The 15,948-nt window shown below is 35.6% G+C and overlaps 1 protein-coding gene across 3 annotated transcripts in view; it reads right to left on the bottom strand.

Annotated features, from left to right (window-relative positions):
- The window catches only part of HIRA (histone chaperone HIRA-like protein), a 33,107-nt gene that overhangs the window by 3,009 nt on the left and 14,150 nt on the right, over positions 1-15,948 (bottom strand). The gene's annotated exons all lie outside the window — the stretch shown is intronic.

The following is a 15,948-nucleotide window of genomic DNA, read 5'->3' as shown; positions in this document are numbered from 1 at the left end:
ATATTCAAATGAAATCTGGCATAGAAGATTAGGCCATATCAACTTTTGTGCTCTAACATCTATGGGGAAGTTGGTAACTAGTGTGCCCAAATTAAATCAAATTCATAATGAATCCTGCAAAGGTTGTGCCTTGGGGAAAAACACAAAAAAGTCATTTCCTCATAGTTTGAGCAAAACTAAAAATGTATTAGCACTAGTGCACTCGGACCTATGTGGACACATGTCTACACCATCCATAGGAGGGTTCTTGTACTATGTGATATTTGTTGATGATTTTTCAAGGAAGACATGAATATACTTAAGTGTAAAAAATCTGAAGAAATTCTTTCTAAATTTAAAAAATTCAAAACTATCACCGAAAACTCCTCAAAAAAGAAAATTAAAATTCTAAGAACAGATAATGGGAAAGAATACACTTCTGAAATAATTAAAGAATTCTACAAACTTGTTAGGATTAAGAGGGGGTTTACAGTTCCCTACAACCCTCAACAGAATGGAGTTATTGAAAGGAAAAATAGAAACATTGTAGAAGCTGCTAGGGCTATGATATTTGATCAAAACTTGAGCATGTCATTTGGGCTAAAGCATCTTGTTAGTGTAAATAATTAATTATTATTACACTTTACTAAAGTTTACTTAAGATTATGCATTTTTATATTAGTTGTCATGTAGACAATTAGGAATATGCATAGTCATATGAGTTGTCTTGTTGACAACACAGTAGTTAGCAACTTATTAAAGCACATGGTGTCTACAACATCTCTTTATGAGATACACCTATGTAAACTTACCCTCTCATCATCGCACAAACTCCTGTGCTCAATGGAGGATAATCCACCTTTGGTGGACACGTGTTGAGTTGTAATCCTTATCTCTTTACTAACTCCTAGTAATTCTAGGTGCCTTTATATACAGGCACTTCTAGTGTGTATTCATCGGATATCCATTGTCATTCTGATCATTATTGAGATTCTCATTTGATCATCATTAGTCTCTCTTGTGCTGTCTATTGAGCTTCTTGATCTTGGTGTTGAATTATTGTCTTAGGCAAATTCTTACATGGTACCAGAGCCACAGGAGCTTCATTGCATAGCCATTGGAGAGATTTTTTTTTTGTAAGTCAAGATTGGAGCTTGGTGGTCCAAATCAAAATGTTGGCATCGCATTCAGAAGGTCAAAAAACCCCCAAATCGACTTTTGTTTCATCAAAATTGGACGTATGAGGTGAAATCTAGAGTCAATTTGATTTTTGAAGATGCGACGGCAGCAATTCAAGAAAAATAATTACAGAGGTGATTTTCAAATAGCGATATCTCCCTTGTACGGGCTCCTTTTTTGAACAAATTGTTTTTGTTTTAGGGTAGAATTTCGTGATGTACACATTGGTGCAAGTTGTTTGAGATCTTTGTTCCTAAATTTTTCGAAAAATTGCAAATCCGATTTTCACAACTTCAAAGGCTTCAGTCGGGCTCATATGGACATATTCAAGTGCTTTTTTTTTTAAAGTGCATGATTTTTTGTCTACTTTCCAAATCTGGTATCAATTTGGAATAATTCTAAGTAGACATAGTACTTTCATAATTTGGTCATTTTTGGCCTATTTTGGCACTTGTAATTAGATCCATTAGAAATCTTGTGTGTTATATTGTTGAGTCTGATATAGTTTCATATGTGCTGTTGTAAAATCAGAAGTCCACTTAAGCCCTAAATTGGCAAGTGGCTATTGTAATCGCACTAAGTATAAAGTGCCTAAAGCATTCATTTGGGGGGGGGGGGGTTCTTTGATTGAGTGAAAAGGGGGGTGTGTCTCTTGGTGTTGTGTTCATTTCTTCTTGCTGTTATCTTTCTTTCCTTGCATTATGGGAAACATTAAAGTTCCAAAATTAACACCACATAATTATGCCACATGGTCAGTTAAAAAATGGTGTGAATTAATGAATGAAGAAGTTTCTCAATATGTAGATGGATCTCTTCCTAAACCCACAGGTGATAAAGTAAGTCAAAGTGATATCCGTGCTTGGAAATTGGCAGATAGAAAAGCCTTAGGAATCCTTAGGTTAGGGGTTGATGACAAGATCCTTTATCAGATCATAAAATATGATACATCCAAGGAAACTTGGGATGCTCTTAAAAAGCTATATGGGAAAGTGACTGAGGAGGATGTCTACAAGATTGAAGATGAACTTATCTCCCTAGATCCTAAGAACATTGATTCCATCCAAGATTTCATCATTAAAGTGAATGAGTTGAGAACAAAACTTAATGATTGTGGTAGTCCCATTAAGGATGACAAGTTGATTTATCTAATTCAGAATAAGCTGCCATTAGACTACTCCACATTTGTCTCTACTTTCAATGCCTCAAAGGCAACCTTAGGGGCTTCTTATCAAAAACTCACTTTTGATGAATATGCCTAGTTGTTAGAGAATGAACAAGCTAAGTTGATAACAATGGGGATTTTCAAGTCTTCAAAGTCTAAGGCATTGGTGGCTAACAATGAGAGCTCCAAAAATCCAAGTGGTGAAAGTTCAAACAAAGGCAAGTCTTCACCTAATACCAACAAAAAGGGGGACAATAATCAGGAAAAGAAGAAGTGTGCCTATTGTAAAAGAATTGGTCATGATGAACATGAGTGTTACCACAAGCAAATTGATGAATTAAAAAACATCATGAAGAAGCACAATGTTCCATTGCCTAATGCTTATAAGGAAAAGGGGTCTTCATCTTCAAATTTTAAAAGAAAAGGGCAAGCTTTACTCACACACACTGTCAATTAGGAGGAATGGATTATTGACTCAGGTGCCACACATCACATGGGGGTTTCAAAGAGAGGTTTTTCTTCAATGACACCTTCAGAGGTACCTCACATCTTTGTAGGGGATGATACTAAAGTAGAAGTTGAAGGAAACGGTGAAGCTGAGATGGAAAGTGGAGTGTTCAAGGATGTTCTCTATGTTCCTAATCTTACCTCCAACCTTCTTTTAGTTTACCAAATCACTCACTATGGAGGTGGAAACAAGGTTGAATTTCTTCCAGATTCAATTGTTGTGAAAAGCATCAAAGATGATTCTATGGTTGCAATAGGTGAAGCTAAACATGATTCAAGGCTTTACACTTTCTCTTCCTTTGTGCCTAAATCTAATGCACAAGCCTTGTTAATTCATTCGAATACAGAAAGCAAACTGTGGCATGAGAGGTTTGGACATCTCAACTACAGGGATCTTCAACAGCTTAGCAGCAAGAACATGATTCATGGTCTACCTCAAGTCTAATTCTCAGATGGTGTTGCACACTTGGAATGCATCCAGAAAAAATGTTTGACAAGGGGAAGTCTTGGAGAGCACAAAGTGTTCTTGACCTAGTTCAAAGTGATGTGGTGGGCCCATTTCCAGTGCCATCATTTGGAAAGTCTCGCTATACACTCACCTTCATTGATGACTATTCTCGCTATACTTGGGTATTCTTCATGGCTCATAAGAGTGAAGTGTTTGAACGATTTCTCACCTTCAAGGCTCAAGTAGAAAAGCAATCAGAGAAAGCCACCAAGGTTCTTCGAATAGATAATGGAAGGAAGTATGTGAACTCAAGACTCGTATGTTTTCTGTACTCAAGAGGAAATTGACCTTCAACATTCAGATCATACACTCCAAACAGAATGGTGTTGCCAAAAGGAAGAACAGAACCCTCAAGGAGATGAACACTTGCATGCTACTACATAAGTCTCTTGATCAAGTTTTTTGGGCTGAAGCAATGAATTATGCAAATTACATCCAAAATAGCAGTCCTAATAAAGCTTTGGATGGTTTAACTCCTTTTGAAGCTTGGAATGGAAGGAAGCCTACTGTAAAGCACTTTAGAGTCTTTGGTTGTCCAACATGGGCACGAATACCTCCACAAAAACGCAAGGCATTGGAACCTCAAAGTAAACCTTGCATCTTTGTTGGTTATACGAACTCTCATAAAGCCTACAAATTGATGGATTCAGAGACACATGAAATTTTCTATGAGAGGAGTGTACACTTTGAAGAAAGTTGTCCAAGCTTTACTTCTTCAACTCCTCCTTCTTCCTCCTCCATTGAAGAGAGTGACAGTGATGACAGTGACTTGGAAGATGTCTGTCCACAACCCAAACAGAGGCAGCAAACACATGAGGTTGAGGAAATCCCTTCTAATTCTACATCTTCTTCCACTAGACCAAAATGGGCTCAGCAGACATTGGATGCGGCAGGATCATTGGTAGGGAATCCTTCAGACACTAGGAGGACAAGATCACAACACAGCTCAGTCCCTCGTGCTTATATTGTAGTTGCTTCCGATCCTCAATCATTCAAAGAAGCTTCAAGAATTCCAGAATGGGATAAAGCAATGGAAGAAGAATACAATTCTCTTATGAGAAATAACACATGGGACTTAGTCTCTCTTCCTAAGGGAAGAAAATTGGTTCGATGTAAGTGGATCTATCGGAGCAAGTTTGCAGCGGATGGAAGTGTAGATAAGTATAAGGCTAGACTTGTTGCCAAAGGTTTCTCACAAGTTCCTGGTATTGACTATACTAAGACCTTTGCACTGGTACCTAAGATGAACTCCATTCGATTGACACTAGCTATAGCTACAACTCAGAGATGGGTTGTTAATCAAATGGATGTGAAGAGTACATTCTTGAATGGTGATCTTTACGAAGAGATTTATATGGAGCAGCCACAAGATTTCATTCAGGATTCCACTTTGGTTTGCAAGTTGAAAAAGTCTATCCATGGACTAAAACAAGATCCGAGAGCTTGGTATGCCAAGATGGATTCTTTCCTTCTCTCAACAGGGTTCACCAGATGTCATTCAAATTTGAATGTCTACATTCTTCACTGGGATGATTCTCACTTACTACTTGTGCTTTATGTTGATGACTTAATCATTAAAGAGAGTACGGCATCCATCATTGATAGTGTCAAGTCTACTTTGTAGGACAAATTTTCCATGACAGACTTGGGTCTACTTCATTATTTCCTCGGTATTGAGATACAACAATCTTCACCAGGGATCACATTATCTCAACCCAAGTATGCTCTTGATCTACTTGCTCGATTTCGCATGAGTGATTGCAAGGCCGCATCTACTCCATTTCTTTCAAGTGTTAAGTTAGAAGCAAAAAGTTCCACTCCACTTGTTGATGCTACTTTGCATAGACGGTTGGAAGTCTCATCTAGTTGACACATACACGCCCTGACATATCATTTGCAGTTGGCATGGTTTCTCGCTTCATGCAAGAGCCACATGAACTTCACTGAAAGGCAGCCAAACGCATCTTACACTATATCCAGGGTACACATACATATGGGATATGTTGTGCAGCTGGTACTGGACTACAGTTAGTGGGTTATGCAGACTCAGACTATGCAGAGGATCTTGATTCTCACAAAAGCACTTTAGGATACATGTTTCATCTTGGTTCTGACCCCATTTGTTGGCAGAGTAAAAAGTAGAATACTATTGCTCTTTCATCTACTCAGGCTGAGTATCGAGGAGCTGTCATTGCAGCTACAAAAGCTATTTGGTTACAGCATATTCTAAAGGAGTTTGGTTTTGACATACCTAGACCCATAGTCATACATTGTGATAATCAGAGTACCATTGAAATCTCAAAACATCCAGTGCAACATCAATGCACAAAACACATTGAGGTTCATATGCACTACATCAGAGAGTTGATTCATGAGCAGGTCATTGCATTGCAATACTGTCCTACAGAACAACAAATTGCAAATATCTTCACCAAGCCCTTCACTGAGGTCAAGTATCTTCATTTGCGAGATCTCTTGGGGGTGTCGGATTTTTCACCAAGGGGGGGTCACATGACTCTTCTCTTCTTTATTGTTCTTATCTCTCTTTTTGGGGGAGGTTTTTCCCATGAGATTTTCCCTCTTTCTCCATTTTTAGAGAGATTGCATTGTATGTAGAGCATTGCATTTGTACATAGGTACCTAACATGGCCTAATAGCAGGGACCCACATTACATCTTGCATTTAGCTTTGTGAGCTTAGGTGCATTCCCCTAAGTTGCACTTAAGGGGGGGTGTTAGTGTAAGTAATTAATTATTATTACACTTTACTTAAGTTTACTTAAAATAATGCATTTTTATAATAGTTGTCATGTAGACACTTAGGAATATGCGTAGACACTTAGGAATATGCATAGTCATATGAGTTGTCTTGTTGACAACAACGCAGTTAGCAACTTATTAGAGCACATGGTGTCTACAACATCTCTTTATGAGATACACCTATGTAAACTTATCCTCTCATCATCGCACAAACTCCTGTGCTCAATGGAGGATAATCCACCTTTGGTGGACATGTGCTGAGTTGTAATCCTTATCTCTTTGTTGACTCCTAAGCGTTCTAGTTGCCTTTATATACAGGCACTTCTAGTGTGTATTCATCGGATATCCATTATCATTTTGATCATTATCGAGATTCTCATTTGATCATCATTAGTCTCCACTGTGCTATCTATTGAGCTTCTTGAGCTTCCTACACATCTAATACAACAGTCTACATTCAAAATAGATGTCCTCACTCACATCTAGACAACAAAACTCCTGAAGAGGCATTTTAAGGTATGAAACCTGACATTAGCCATTTAAGAACATTTGGATGTCCTATGTATGTTCATGTACCTAAGGAGAACAAGAATTCTTATTGGTTTTAGTGAAACTGTAAAGGGTTACAGAATCTAAATACCTGAACAAAAACAAATAGAACTCAGCAGAGATATCATCTTTGAAGAAGACATTGCTTTCAAAAGAGCCAAAATTTAAGATGAACTAGATACCGATGACTTATCCTGTTCCCTAGAAGAGGCTCTTGCTCCTGAGATTCAAAGGGAGTACCCTAAAGAAACTTCAAAAGAAAATGAGATACTTCCTGAGACTCAAGAAGAGAGTCTTGACAATAATTCTAAAAGCCCACTTTGGGCAAGAAAAATTATAGCGAACGGAGATGAATTTGCAACACTTTTAGGGACATTTAGAGAAAGCAAAAGACCTCGAAAATTAACATACAATGCATTCATGTGTGAGATTCCAAACTCTAAACCTTCTAATGCTTCTAAAGCTCTTAAACATCAAATTTGGAAAGATGCAATGGTGGAAGAGTATCAATCTATACTAAAAAATGATGTTTGGGGTATAGTTCCTAAACCTAAATAAAAATCCATTGTTCAATCCAAATGGCTCTTCAAAGTTAAGTATGTTGCAGATGGTAACATTGAAAAACATAATGCTTGTTTTGTGGCTAGAGAAATCTCTCAAAAGGAAGGAATCGACCTTGAAGAAACTTTTGCACCAATTGTCAGGTATACCTCAATTAGAACTCTAATAGCCATTGTAGCAGCTCGAGGTTGGAAAATTCATCAAATGGATGTAAAAACTGCTTTTCTAAATGGAATAATTGAGGAAGAAGTATACTTAAAACAAGCAAAAGGATTTGTGACTCTTGATGTTGCCTCCTATGTATGTAAATTGAAAAGGGCTCTATATGGACTCAAATAGGCTCCTATGTATGTAAATTGAAAAGGGCTCTATATGGACTAAAACAGGCTTCCCGAGCTTGGTATGAAAGGATTGATAAATATCTTCTAAGTCTTGGATTCACCAAGAATGATGCTGATCCAAATCTTTACTTTAAAGTAACTAAAGGTGATAGGTTGATTATGATTCTTTATGTTGATAACCTTCTGATTATAGAAGAAGACCATCTCATTAATCAGTGTAAGAAAGAATTGACTTCTGAATTTGACATGGAGGACTTAGGGATTTCTCATTACTTTCTTGGATTGGAAGTTCGTCAAAAGCCTGAGAATATCTTCCTACATCAAAAGAAGTATACTGTCGATATTCTAAAAAGATTTGGAATGTAGAACCGTCAACCTATGTCAACACCTATGGAAACCAACTTACACAGCTAAAGGAAGCAAGTGTTGAATCAAGACTAGTTGATCCCACTTTATACAAACAGATAATTGAGTCTCTAATTTATCTTGTGAATACTCAACCTAATATCTACTATGCTATGAATGCATTAAGTCAATTCATGTGTGAACCTCGTGAAATAAATCTTGTTTCTTTGAAGCATATATTAAGGTACCTTCAAGGCACTATTGGACATGAACTTAAATATGAGAATACCAGCTTGGAGTTACATGGATATACTAATTATGATTGGGTCGCAAGTGTAAAAGACCGGAAGAGCACATCAAGATGTTGTTTCAGTTTAGAATCAGTTATGATCTCATTCTTCTGCAGGAAACAAGCTTCACTTGCTCAGAGTTCTACTGAGGCAGAGTATATTGCAACAACAATGGGAGCAAGAGAAGCAATGTGGCTTCAAAAATTACTTTCTAGTTTATTCTGTGAGCCTCTAAAACCTACTACCATTCACTGTGATAACCAAAGTTGTATCAAGTTGTCAATGAATCTAGTATTTCATGATAGATCCAAGCATACAGAAATCTCTTACCACTACATAAGAGACATGGTGGAAAGAAGAGTTCTTCAGTTGGAATATATTAATAGAGGTGATCAAACAACTAACATTCTCACCGAGGCTCTTCCTAAAGTGAAGGTTGATCATTTCAGAAAGAAACTTGGTATGGTTGAAATGTAAGTTTATGAGATTGAGTCTCAACTTTGTAAATTTGTATTATTTTAATAAAGATGTTTAAAGTGTAAACTCTTTTGTCATATGCGTGACTCTATGACTTATGGGCCTACCCTATGTATATTATTAAAAGGTGACAATCTTTTATAATGAAATGTTGACTCTAACATTATAAGGTGACAACTTAATAATTATTAGATTACTATCATGATGAATATCATGTGACTTGATATTCATCGACAAGTCATCATAGTTAAAAGGACATGTTGATAGATATCATGTGACGTGATATCTGTAGAAGATACTGAGTATGTTCATTTTTATCATGGTGAGTATTATGTGACATAATATCTACGGATATACCATGATCTCTTATGGTAGATATCATGAGACTTGATATCTGTGTACACACCATAACTGGAAAGAATATCATGAGACTTGATTTTCTCAAAAATATCACTATCTAGGTGATATCACTTTTCAAATAAGGATAACTTATATATATGCACTTTGTCTTCCCTAGCTAAGAGGGAGTGTTAAAGCATTTAGCTTTCATCTGACAATGACCGTGATCAAGATATACATGTGTGTGTGTGTATATATATATATATATACCAGTATGATTTACATACTGTTATATATACATATATATAATCTCTTGAACTGTCATTCTGCAAATGATCATCGTAGTTAAAACCGATTGAACATACATATATTTTATATGAGATCATATCTCTATCATGATAGTAACATTATTCGATCCCTTTGATTTAAGATCATAATCTATCTGAATTAATATCATTATCGAGTTGCATATGAATCAAGTTCATTATGATCAGTAATATATGATTAGACTTGTGTTAAGTCTAACCCACCCTGAACAGGTATGATAACAAACACCGAATAGGTGTAACAGTGAATGGTCATGTCTCCATTCAGAGGCATGCCCATTCACTCTCACACCCCTCCTCGTTTTATATATATTCAATATGCCCAATATTGCAAGGCATCGAAATCAATTAATGCAAGCATATCAAAGGATCGTTGGCATCTCAAGTTCAAGAACATCTTTGTTATCTCTGTTATTTTACTAACATATACAAATTCTAGAGCAAATCAAATTCATTGACATTAGTGTTCAAACCTGCAATCAAAGTTGTGCATCAGTCAGCCTCATTGAAATCTGGTAAGAAACCTTACAAAATATAAGAAAATGATAAAACAAGAAAAGGGTTCTCCAAACACATGCCAAGTCCAAGGTTGATGATTCTTTTCCATTGCATCTTTTGAAGAAATTATGAGGGTGAAAATTTTCATTCTCAATAGTAATAGGGACAATTAGAAGCTTGTTGCGCAGTCTATGGTCTGAGCCACAAAGAGGGAAAGTTTGGCAATCTTAGAGAACTAGTGTGGTAAATAGATGAGATCGTTGGAAGTAGACTATGTCCATAGTAACAAGACTCGCCGCGAGTCATGTGAGTCAACCGAGTCGGGTTAACCCTGCCGAGTCAAAATGACCCGTGACCTTGACCCGCCAAGTCATCAAATATTTTATATTTCTCTAAGGTATTTCTATAAGTATACCTTGACTCACCAAGTCACTGTCAAGTCATGACCGAGTCCAAGCAGGGTCACGAGTCAAAGTGCCCTTGCCGAGTCAAAGTCAGGTCTAAGTCTCGTTACTTTGGTTGGAACCATAATTTTCAATTGATCCATTGATAAATTCAACTATATGCAAAAAGAGATTAATACATAGACTATATCAGAAAAGGATCGTCGATGAATGATATCTCTCAATAGTTCGAATAGATCATAGTATAAAGTTGGCATTAATCAAATGAAAATTCTTGTCATGGTGATCTTAGCAATGGATTGATATTTTGTGTAGACTTGAACCACATACGATACATGTTGGAGCATCTAGTAAAGGATTCAAAAGAAAAGTTTGCATTCACAACAGGTGAACTGAAGGAGAAAGTTAAATCCATGAGACTTCCCACGGTGATGATTTCACCAACAAAAAGTTAAAAATAGAGCAAGACCATACAATTATGCCTAGGAGAAACTGCGTGGGGGAAATTAGTTATAGCGTGGAAATGTTGACCATTTTAGAATTTAAAATTACAACATTAAGCAAAGATAATCCAAAGTGGACATCGTGAATATAGCATCGGGTTGTATTCTAAGCCATAGCACCAAGAGAAGAAAAGGAAAACTGATCGGGAAAAACCAAGATGATCAAGGCATGCATCAGCTAGCAAAATGCAACCACTTCAGTCTTTGAACATGTCGAGGATTGTGTAATATCCCAGCACTTTTCTTTCCAAAGCCAACCTGTCACCTTCTTTGAACAAACCTTCACTTGTCTATTTCCTAAGCATTTTTTTCCTTACTCAACGTGTCTCCATCGTACAAGCATATTTAACAAGGAGTAATGAGAAAGTAGCTTATAGGAGGAATTAATGGCAGAAAGTATATATGGAAAAGTACATAAGAGGCTTGGACTATTTATACACCATGTAGCAGGGAGGTGGCATGTGCCATAGCCAATAGTGAGGTACTGAGTTTAGAAATATGATTATCAGCAATGAAATAAATACCACAACATGATGTGGAGATAATAACCCCAACACCATGCTCTACTTTGAATCACGTGATTAGATTTTGAGCATTGCACTAAAGGAAATAAAGATGTTTGACACCATAACAAGGCACAATTTTAGCCCTTAAAACATTTTGAGGGTCTGTTAAGGATGTTGGGTGCCCAACCCCGTTGAGGTAAGTATGACAGTGAATTAATTTAAGGTTCCTTTCATATTCTTATGAAATATATATTTTAAGTTTCTTGTATTATTAATATGATATGGTTTTAGGAATTTTATTATATATTTGTTTCTATATCCATATCATATGAGATGTTATAGTTGAAAATATATATGTTCAATAATATATTATGTGATTTGCATAGAATATTGTTAAATATGATAGATATATCTTTGTATATATGTATTTATACATGTACAATTATTTAAATGTGATATTTAATAATTCGATATAAAATTTGTTAAACATAATGAGATAAATTATGAGAGTATAAATGGTAAAGATGAAGTATAGTTATATTTTGACTTCTATACATCATTAAGTATTATGTTATTGAAAACATAAAATAATGAGTTGTGTTATAATCATTTATGTTGTTGTTAGTAATAGGCATTAGTTAAATTACTAACATTATAACTAATGTTAACATTCTTATTTTTACTACAAGAATTATTTGCCTTGATCTTTTCCGAGAATGTTCTTGTAGGAAAAGAAGGATTGATATCAGATCTAGAGGGAGTCTGGCACTTCTTCAAAGGTAAAGGAGCTCAAAATATTGATGTCCAGAGGGAGTTAGAGGATATGTTTCAGTTGACCTTTGGTGATCTTGATTATATTAATTCAGAGGGAGTAAACCACGTTGTGGTAGATTCACTAATGATATAAATTTGGAATACACAAATTGCAAGATGTGCATAATATAGGTTTAATTAAAAAATCAAACAAATACCTTTGCATGAACAAAGGAAATTTGAGTTGTTGTGAAACGTTAAATGCAATTTTTAAGAATTCATTTGAACCATCTACGAGTCTCTCTTTGATCAATGAAACTCGACGTATGAGTTGTAGATTCATTCATGTGGCACAATCATACTCAATCAAAATATTGGCATATTGTAGACGAGTTTGAGAAAATGGAAGGACATGTTTGCTTCTACTGTTAAGCTAAATGAATGTTTGGACCTTCAATGGACTAAGCGTGCAAGTTGGAACTTACAAAGCAGTTGTCATATTTGATAGAAAATTGTTCAACAATATAATTATGAGTGAAAATTCTACATTGTGGGGGAATAATAGTCAATGTTTCATTCCCACTTGAACCTTATTTAGAGGGGAGATGTTCCATTTTCAAATAATCTAAGAAGAAAAATTTTGAATCTTCGTGTGCAAATAAGTATTCTTATCTTTTACATTTATCTACTCTTGGTAGTCTCTCTCTTATTTGTAATTCTATACATACTATAAGGGTTATTTGCCTTGACCTTTTCCTTTATGTTTGAGGATATTCTTATAGGATAAGAAGGTTGGTACTTTACATATGCTACCAAATATTGTGCAGACTCAATCTAATGATTGTAGCTCCAAAGACATTGATGATCAAGATGGATAAAGTGAGGCTCTTGAAGCAAACATCTTTGATGATTGAGATTATGAAATTCTTCTACAATAAGAGGGAGCTTGACACTTCTTCTAAAGCAATGCAGGAGCTTAGAAGATTGATACTCAATGGAAATCTAGAAATACATGTGAGTGACTACATATTTTTGATGGACCTACTCTTGTGCGCATCATGAGGAAGTTTAGACTTATCACTAGAAAGTCAGAAGATCAATATAAGATTTAGAGTGAGTCTGATAGACATCCTTGAGGGAAGAGAGGGGAAGAGAGCCTCTAAGGGAGTAACTATTGGACTTGACTTCCCATGATTATTGTTTAGAGGTAGAATTTTGAGGTGCAATCCTTTGTAAATGATATCTTCTCTATGAGGAGAAGTTCTAAGTGAAATTCCTTGTAATGCACTCTTCTCTATGAGACAGAATTGAGGTGAAAGCCTTTATACCACCCTCTAATTTGGTTCATGGTGGTTACTATTTCACATATGATATGTAATGAAAGGTGATGATCTTTCATGTATGTGAGGTCACTATTGTAAGATGACGACCTTATCAATAGTTATCTATCTCCTAACACCAAAATGTGTTGGAGCAAGTGTTATCATGATTCTTTGGATCAGATTTTGCCAGACACCTTGATAACCAAACTATCGTGGTTCTTTTGTCCGAATTTTGCCAGACACCTTGATTATGAACTCATCATGGTTATTTAGACCGGATTTTGTCAGACACCATGAAAATCAATTGTTATGGTTCTTCGAGCTACTTGTCAGACACCGTAACTTAAATCTATCATAGACCACACTTAAAGTGGTGCTCAAATATTGTATTATAATTGCTTCAATTCTCTTTTTTGCTAAAGAGGGAATGTTGAGAAATTTAGCCTTGCAGTGAATTGAATATCATACTGAGATGATATCTCTTCATATACTTGAGATCATAATGTGTTCTACAAATCCTCCCAAGCTAAGAGGGAGTGTTAAAGTTGTAGCTTCAGTCAGATTGATTTGATTTGATATACATTATTGTTATTGATAAATCATCATTCACTATTTATACTTATCCATGTTAAATAATATATATTATTGTTTATAATGCATATATATATATATATATTGTTATACATATTATATAATAATATATTAAATATGGCTATTTATATTACTTATATACTAATATGTTAACTAGTGATGATTAACCGTAGAGACATGTCTCTTCATGAGACATGTCTCCTCTCTTATTTATAAGCCTTCATTTGCATTTGGAACACAATCAATAACAATGGCATTGTTAGTACATTTGCAACGATCCTAGAAACCAACACCCACAGCTGCACAGAAATTAGAAACCTAAATTTACTATGCTGTTACCTACAACTTTTCAGTCACCATGGTATTACTTTCAAGAATAAAAATATCATAATCTTTATAAAAACACTTGACAATAACTAAGTTAACAACTCTATTATTATGATGGAAGGAGGCTAACTATGAACATCTAACTGTAATGGTGTTAGACCCTTCCTTTGATGACTCCCCTCAGCGTGATGCTCATGTTGCTCATTTGGCTTATGTTGTAATATGAAGTGACTTGTACTTGGAAATTGAAGAGACCTTTGGTTGTGATATGAAGTGTCTCTCAGTTATATGTGTGTGTGTGTGTGTGATTGTTTTGTGATAATGGACCAAGCAGAACGCATTGTGCTTGAACACTTGTTATATCAATAAAAGTGGTTTTGTCTTGTGCAGCTGGGTTTTTCCCTTCCAGCTGAAGGGTTTTCCGAGGATTAATTCTTGTGTCTTTTTAGCCTATTTTGATTCTATTTGTCCTTATTGTTGTTTTGTATGAATTTCTGGGCAAAACGCTAACATGGTACCAAAGCGGGTTTGATAACAGCACTGTAGGAAGTTTTTTTCCTAGTTCATATATCTTATGCAGATTGAAATGGTATTAAACGTTTATACCTGCAGACAGATATCTGAGAACCAGTATAATTGCTCCTATTTAAAATTGTTATCCTCAGCAATGTTGATCCTTCATACGCTCATGTTTGATTATATTTGATGTCAATTGAAGAGACTAGTCTAAATTTTCAAGCTACAGCATATAGCATCACCATGACTGTTGAGATCATCTATGATGATCAAGTCCTCTGTATGTTTATGTAGCAACTTCTAATAGTAACCGGAGGTCATTCTTGTGCCATGGGAATGCAAAGATGGAGTGGTTCGAGTCATTACTACTGTCGTTGGCAGTCCTCTTATACTCATCTACCTTCCTTTATTTTGTATCCATTATTGTTTCCAATGGTCATGGTTGATTTTCTTTTAATAAGAAATCTTCATCTATGTTGGTGATGGTGATTAAAAAGACGTGTCATTCGTAGCTCTTGACTATGAAACAACAATTTGTAATAACAGTCAACGGTGCTTAAGACATTGTGATTTTAGTTCCATCGTCTCTTGGTATTCTCGTGCCGTAGATGATTCCTAGTCTAGCATTGGTGGACATCATTACGAGGAGCATTCAGAAGTAATACTTGATTGAAGACAGTGAGCCATTGTTTTTATGTTGTTCTGTAGACATTCTCTGCAACATGCAGTGTTGGTGTTACATCTTTGAAAGGATATGCTGTTTTTATTAAGGATGAAGTTTATGACTGAATATTATCTGCAGTGAGTCGATTTTGTGCATGATCATTTTAGAAGCTATTTGATCATTGTCGCATGTGTTTGATTCAGACTACAGCGAGTGTTGTGATTCTAAAGGGTTGTATGTGGAAATCAATTAGTGTGTAATTTTGAGGCAATGACGGAAAATGATTTACTTGGCATTATTTGTGGTAGAGTATTAATTCATTGTTTACCATCACTCCTGTATTGTCGTTGAAGTTTCTTTGGATACATTCATGTGATATCACATGTCTGTCTGGCCATGTCAACATACATTAATATCAGTTTTATATTGGTATTGAAGCGTCATTCTCTATCATAATGATAGCTGTGTGTTCTGATATTATTTGAGAAAGAACAAAGTTGGGGCAGCCTTATTATTACTTGTCGTTTTTAGGTGTGTGAGTA

This window comes from Cupressus sempervirens, chromosome 11, assembly GCF_028749045.1.
Source record: "Cupressus sempervirens isolate cs-2001-9-10 chromosome 11, ASM2874904v1, whole genome shotgun sequence".
In the NCBI taxonomy this organism is placed as follows: Eukaryota; Viridiplantae; Streptophyta; class Pinopsida; order Cupressales; family Cupressaceae; genus Cupressus; species Cupressus sempervirens.
The sequence above is the reverse complement of the archived record's forward strand: the minus strand, read 5'-3'. Positions and strand labels throughout refer to the sequence as shown.